The sequence below is a fragment of the Brassica napus genome, unplaced genomic scaffold, assembly GCF_020379485.1.
Source record: "Brassica napus cultivar Da-Ae unplaced genomic scaffold, Da-Ae ScsIHWf_1507;HRSCAF=2103, whole genome shotgun sequence".
Lineage (NCBI taxonomy): Eukaryota > Viridiplantae > Streptophyta > Magnoliopsida > Brassicales > Brassicaceae > Brassica > Brassica napus.
Window position 1 is genome coordinate 56,599 of NW_026014922.1, and position 6,623 is coordinate 63,221.

The 6,623-nt window shown below is 37.7% G+C and overlaps 1 long non-coding RNA gene and 1 pseudogene across 1 annotated transcript; one reads left to right on the top strand and one right to left on the bottom strand.

Annotated features, from left to right (window-relative positions):
* Positions 1-91: 91 nt before the first annotated feature.
* Positions 92-6,532, bottom strand: LOC106445731 (annotated as a pseudogene).
* LOC125597638 lies at positions 2,075-3,033 on the top strand. Its single transcript, XR_007331863.1, has 3 exons — positions 2,075-2,228; positions 2,341-2,592; positions 2,875-3,033. It is a non-coding gene; the product is annotated as an uncharacterized LOC125597638 (long non-coding RNA).
* Positions 6,533-6,623: the final 91 nt, after the last annotated feature.

Here is a 6,623-nt window from a genome sequence, read left to right on the forward strand (position 1 = left end):
TGGAGTCATGAATTTCAAGATGGTCAAGCCATTTGCATCCATTAGAAAGCTAAATCAGGAAAGACTCAGTGTTAATAGCACACACAGATTGAAGAGATTTAAGGATTCCTTGTATGTCAAGTTACTTACTGGTTTAATTAGGGTTTACAATAAGTATACTACACATATACAAAGATGCTTCTATACACAAATACACAGTAGCAACCATGTTTCCACTTTTACTACTCACTCACTCTCCCAAAATTGTTTCCTATACCAATCAAACTAAGAATAAGAAACCTCTGAAAACTATTATTTTTCCCTGGGTCACATTTGGTTCATACTATCTCCAGAATCTTGATGTTTCCAGTGGAGTTTGCAGCAACTAAGGTGGAAGATTGTCCGCGCCAGCAGACAGAAGATATGAACTGAGAGGCATCCTCTACTTCGAGCCCCGACACAGGGTCTACAGTTTTGAACTTGTATGACAAAACCGGCATTGGAAATGCCTTGTGGTACACATAAACCTGTCCAGTGAAGCACAACCAAGTCACTTTTTTATTCAACAATAGGTTCAAAGGTTCATCCTATTTTTTTTTGTTTATCATTGAAGTGAGAGTAGACATACCTCATTAGTCTCCGAGCCTGTTGCTAGATAGCCATCAGAGACCGATAATCCGACAAAGTTCTACACACAATGCAAGAACATAAATGTGTTTATCATCTAGACAAAGCAGGGCTTGAAAAAAAGCAGAGTTCCAACAGATCAATAGGTACCTTTACATTAGTGTGTCCCATGAATGAGTGAACAGGGGCTTCATTAACACCAGAAACAGACATCGATAAGTCCCATAGCTTCAGAGTGTTATCCGTTGAAGATGACACAAGTGTTGATGAATCTACAAACCTGACATAACTTACAGTCTTGGTGTGACCAATCATTGTGCAAAGAGGAAGCTTAGGGTTCCTTAAATCATAGTAGTAAACTCTGTGATCAGCTGAACCAAATGCTAAAGACCGACCCGAGTCTGAGGGAAACTGGACACAACATACATTTTCCTTTGTCTTAATTGTTCCAATACTAACCCCCTGAAACCACAAATTCAACCGTCAACAATGTACAACCCTTTAAAGTAGTCTAAAACTCTAGAAAATCCGAGAAACCGGTTTTTAAGTACATGTTGGTTTAGTTTTAGAGTTTTGCCTGATTGATACTCCACAGATTCACAGAACCATCATCGCTACCACTTGCTAACAATGTTGGATCTGCTGTTGATATATCAATGGACCATACACGCTTCTCATGCTCCTTCATCTCTGTAACTAACTGTCCTCTTGCAACATCCCATGCCTAACAAATAACACTTATGCCCTTAGCCATCAACTAATACTCCGTCCGTTTAATTTTAAGGGTAATTTCAGATTTTTACACACAGATTCAGAAAATATTTAATTTTGTATATTTTTTTTAAAAACAACATCTATCTATCTATCTATCTATAATAATAAAGGAGAATTTTCTCCCACCTCCTGCAGCCACGTCATTCTTTAGGGGTGGGCATATGTCGCCACGTGTCGCCGCTTAATTGGTTACGGTTTTTTGTTTTTTTTCCCTTATTCAGTATCTCTAACGCCTCCGATTTCACCGGTCTCCTCTCTCCTCTCTGCCATGCCGGATCTCTCTCTCTCTCTCCCGTGCCTCGCTCTAGAGAAGGCGAGAACCACCACCAGTCTCCTCTCTCCTCTCTGCCATGCCGGATCTCTCTCTCTCTCTCCCGTGCCTCGCTCTGTCACGGTTACATCTCTCTCTCTCTCTCTCTCTCTCTCTCTCTCTCTCTCTCGCTCTCTCTCTCTCTCTCTCCTCTCTCTCTCGATCTCTCTCTTCTCTCTCTCTCTCTCTCTCTCTCTCTCTCTCTCCTCTCTCTCTCTCTCTCTCTCTCTCTCTCTCTCCTCTCTCTCTCTCTTCTCTCTCTCTCTCTCTCTCTCTCTCTCTCTCTCCTCTCTCTCTCTCTCTCGCTCTCTCTGTGAGTTTTGATTTCGATTTGTTTTTGTCTTGGTAAAGAAAGTTGGAGGAGGCAGAGAAGCTGATGGAGGAGGACGGAGAATTCACGAGGTGGAGGAAGTGAGGTGGAGGAAGCTGGACGAACAGACAGCGGAAGAGGCGGGATGAAAAGGCGAAGGAGGAGGCATGACGCTCAAGTTTGCCAGCGGTGGAGAGTTCAACAAGAAGATGGCGGCCTCTAGATTAGGTTTAGTGTTGTATTTTTAATTTTTTTTTAATTTTGTTTAATGGTATAAACCGGTTCAAATATTTTGTAAACCTGTTTTAATATATACATTCTATGTTTATCTATATTCTAGAGTGATGAGAGGACGAGATCTTTGTAGAAGCAGTTTTGAGTGATGAGGTCTGACACAGAGGCCAAGCCGTGGACGTTAATGGCAGCGTAGAAGCTGGAGACAGCTTCAGAGTTCAGACACAGATGTGGGAGCTGTTCGGGACGCAACGTCGATGGCTGTCTCCCACCACTCAGCTGCTTTTACAGACGGACTACAGGATGTGAACTATTGCCACCGAGTGACGGTTGTTGGTTTCAAACTATTGCCAGAAAGGTGAATGAGAAGTTTCATCTCATTGGTTACATATATTCTGCAAATATATCTTTTTATTCCTCCACTGCAAGGTATATATTTTTATTCATCCAAGTATGCATCTTTATGGAGTTTTGTAGCTTGTGATTAAGTGTTTAGTGTAGCCAATCTTAAAGCTTCATTCGTGGAGGAGTTTAAGTCTGGAGTTTAAGTCTGAACGTTCTTTAAGATTTGAATAGTTTTCATTTTTGAAGGATTTGGTAAAGATCCCAACTTTTAACGTTAACATGTGTGGATTCACAGGTTTATTCTTTGGACTGGACACCTGAGATGAACCAGATTGTCAGTGCATCTCAACAAGACACGCTCAGTTAGAAGAGAAAAGTGATGGAAAAGGGAAAGACACAACCAAAGGGCCAATTGATAAAGTCCTGAAAATGCAATCGTTTAGATCTTGAAAAGGTCAGACTTTTTTTGGAATACGATTAGTTAAATTCTATTTTTATATACTAATATATATCTAAATGGGTATATCACTCTGCCCACCTGCACCAAACCAAACTCCCACGCTCACAGGTTTATATATACTATTATGTATAATTTAGATACTGAAAATGTAGGAGATTGGCACATTTCTCCATTAGAGTTACTCCACAGTGGTCCTTTGCTTGATTTTGATCTTCTTCCAGGATGTTGTTCTTCAATGGCTGCCTTGAGTTTACCGTCTCTACCAAATGTCCTTATCTCAGACACTTGTGGATAAGCTTATGGTCTCTGTGAGTAACCAACTTGAACCGTAGATCTACATAGATAGTTCGTTGTTTGTCTCATATAGTTTTGTTCATCAATTTTCAGGTCAAAGCTGCAGAGCCTTTTCAACCAGATATCTTTCCATACTTCACAGGCCAGGAATCTAAAAACAGAGACGCACATAGCTACGAAATGTTGTGTCTGAGACCCGCAAATGTTTGAGACAAACGACTGTTGTTAGTTTATTTCACTATGTATCTCTACAGACTCAGCTTTGTATTGACAAGCTTTTTCATGAGAAGGACAATATGCATTTACAAAACAGCTTCCTTATTGTTTTCATATCGTTAAATACGTTCCTGCAATTCTTCTGTGATTTTTTCTTCATGGGTTTACATTCCCCTGTCACTAGAAACATTCAAAAGTACACATAAAGATATTGGTTTAATGTTTGTGCGTTTGTGTGTGTTTTGACGTGTTTTTGACTACGTCCCGCATATATTATAACTTAATTGTATGAGAAATAGCATAAAATTTTTACAGGAAAATATAACAAACCTACAAACACAATGTAATTTACCTATAAGTGGCTCCGCTCACCCATGGGTCTTCTTCGTTAGGGCTGCCATAAGCCCTCATAAGAACTTAGCGTATTCCAAAAAAGGGTCACAATAAATAGACAAGAACACAAACTCTCAATTATGAGCTACTCAGCTGTTACCTCACCCACCCCTCTACAAACAACTAAGTGGGAGTTATTAAGTCTACAATAATATGTCATCCAAACAAGATCACTAAGAGATACCACCACTGCTATTATTTTATAAGAGAACTAGATTTTGATCCGCTCTCTAAAAACGCCGATAACTTTTTACTATTCTAATAAAATTCGATTGAGTTTATAACTTTTATTTTAAAATAATAATTTTCAAGTTTTTCTATTTGAATTTTCAAAAAAATTGTTCTATTATACTATTTGATTTTCTTATCCGAAAGACCCGCGAATCGATAGATCCAGTGACCTGTGTATAATCCGGTTCAAATTTAGTAAAAAGAATTTTAATTAAAAATTCTAGAAAACCAGTAAAAATCTAAAAATATGTACGATCGATATCATTATTATGTAAAAACAATATAATAAATATTTTTTCAAAATAAAATTATTTATATATTCATATTCGATCGTTAAATAATACTATGCATGAAAAAATTATATTTAAATTTAATGGAGTGTATAGTTTGCATAAAAATTAGAATTATTATAATTCACAAAATATGGAAAGTATTAATTACCATAAATATAGGGAATATTCATATTATTAATTTAAATAAGTAATATATGTGAGATTTATATCTCTTACGAATTAAAAAATTACATCGCTCTTTTAGGATAAAAATAATACTAAATTGTCTATGTCATCTTTTTCCAAAATTTAATTTCATTATGTCATACATGTGAACTTTCCCATAAACAAAAACAAACACATGCATTTACATGTTTTTTTGGAACATCAATTTTACTTTATGTTTTAAGTTCAACTATATTTATTTTGGTGCAGTTATCAGCTATTTATTCTATTTTTATTGAACCGATCAGTGAAACCACTTATACTATTCATTTTTGACATAAACAACTTTAAAATAAAGTAATAAACTACTATCTCTAACTACTATCAAATAAATAGATAAAAAATTGAATTCATTTGAAAATTATTAGAGGATAAAACATATGAACCCGGCGCGTAGCGCCGGAATACCACTAGTTACTTATACACCTAACTATATTCAAATCAATAGAAAAATAAACTGAAAAATAAATTAATAAATTTTGCATTGAAATTCTAAAACAAAATTTACTCTATAATTCACTTGATATGAAACGGATGAAGTATTATAAAGAGCATTAACTTCAATAAAGCAGAACTAACCTGAACCACGCCTTCAAAGTTACTAGATGCAATTGGCTCTTAATGTAGTTGTTCCAACATATACCACTTAGCTTAGACCGGCTAGCTAGTTCCACCACAGGTTAGTGAATGTCCCTGCCATCATTTATTATGGACTTGCATTCAAATATCTTGATCTTCTTGTTGACCCCAGCCGTGGGGAAAAGCTCCCCATCACGGTCAAACCCAATCGCGCAAACGAGGTTAGCTGAATTCAACAAGTCCCCTTGCTTCAAATCTGCTTTCACTGTCAGCTTACTGAAAGTCAGATACTTGCATAAACCCTCAAGGAATGGATCAATCCACCCGCCTTGTCTAGAATCCGGTTGTGTCAGGTTGCTTACTGAACTTTTACCATCACTATCAACGCTGAGTAGTAGTATCTGCCAACGGTTTGTCTTTAGAAGCAGAAGCAGAAGCTTTGATTTGTCTGTATCTTGTTGCAAAGTAGACTGATTCAAGTTTCTTGAAGTTTCTCATTAAACGAGAGCTTTCAAGAAGCGTGCTGTTTAGAGTATCATCCTCGTTTTCTTCTGCTTCAACTCCCTCAGCTCCTTGTCTGATCCGTTTTCCTGAGACCAAGAACGAACGAAAGGACATCGTTTCCTTTTTGCTTCAAGCTCAGCTGTCTTTTTAAGACTCAATATCGGAAGAAAGAAGCGAAACCGTATCACGCAACTTGTCTGCCGTTTCTTGCTTTCTTTGTTGAATCAGAAACAAAACTCTAGCAGTAAACTCCTGCTCCTCGATTCTCTCCCTTAGATCTATCGCAACTTCACGCTCTTCCAAACTCTCTCTAGGTTCGTTGATAAACTCGCTTTTCAGCAACTCACTGCAAGGAGACAAGAAGACTCTATAAGGAAAGAACTTTTCTCATTAAAGAAAGAATCAATCACACCTCATGGACGGTCGATAGGTAGGCTCAGGGTGAAGTAACCACAAGCAGAAGGAAGCTTCTTTAGACCAGTTGAGCAATATCTGAGGCGGAAGAACACGATGTCTTAAGCTAGACATGGTTCTTGACTTCTTCTCTAGAAGAGACAGGACAAAACAGCTGCACAAAACGGCTCAACATTCATCAATCAGTTCTCTCAAGAAAACAAAAAAAAAACATTTATTCCACAAACCTCAAAGAGAAGAACACAAGACGGTAAACATCAGAAGCATAAGTAGTAGCACAACAGTATCTTCTTTAGGACTTGTATACCAACTCATCTCATAGCCAAGATCTCTTTCATAGGAAACGGTTGGGTTGAAAACTCCTCTCTTTGCCGAGCCACCAACGTCTTGAGACTTCTTCATGTTGTCTCCTTTGCCTTTCTAATCAGACCCGGAATCCGAACAAGAAGCGGACTC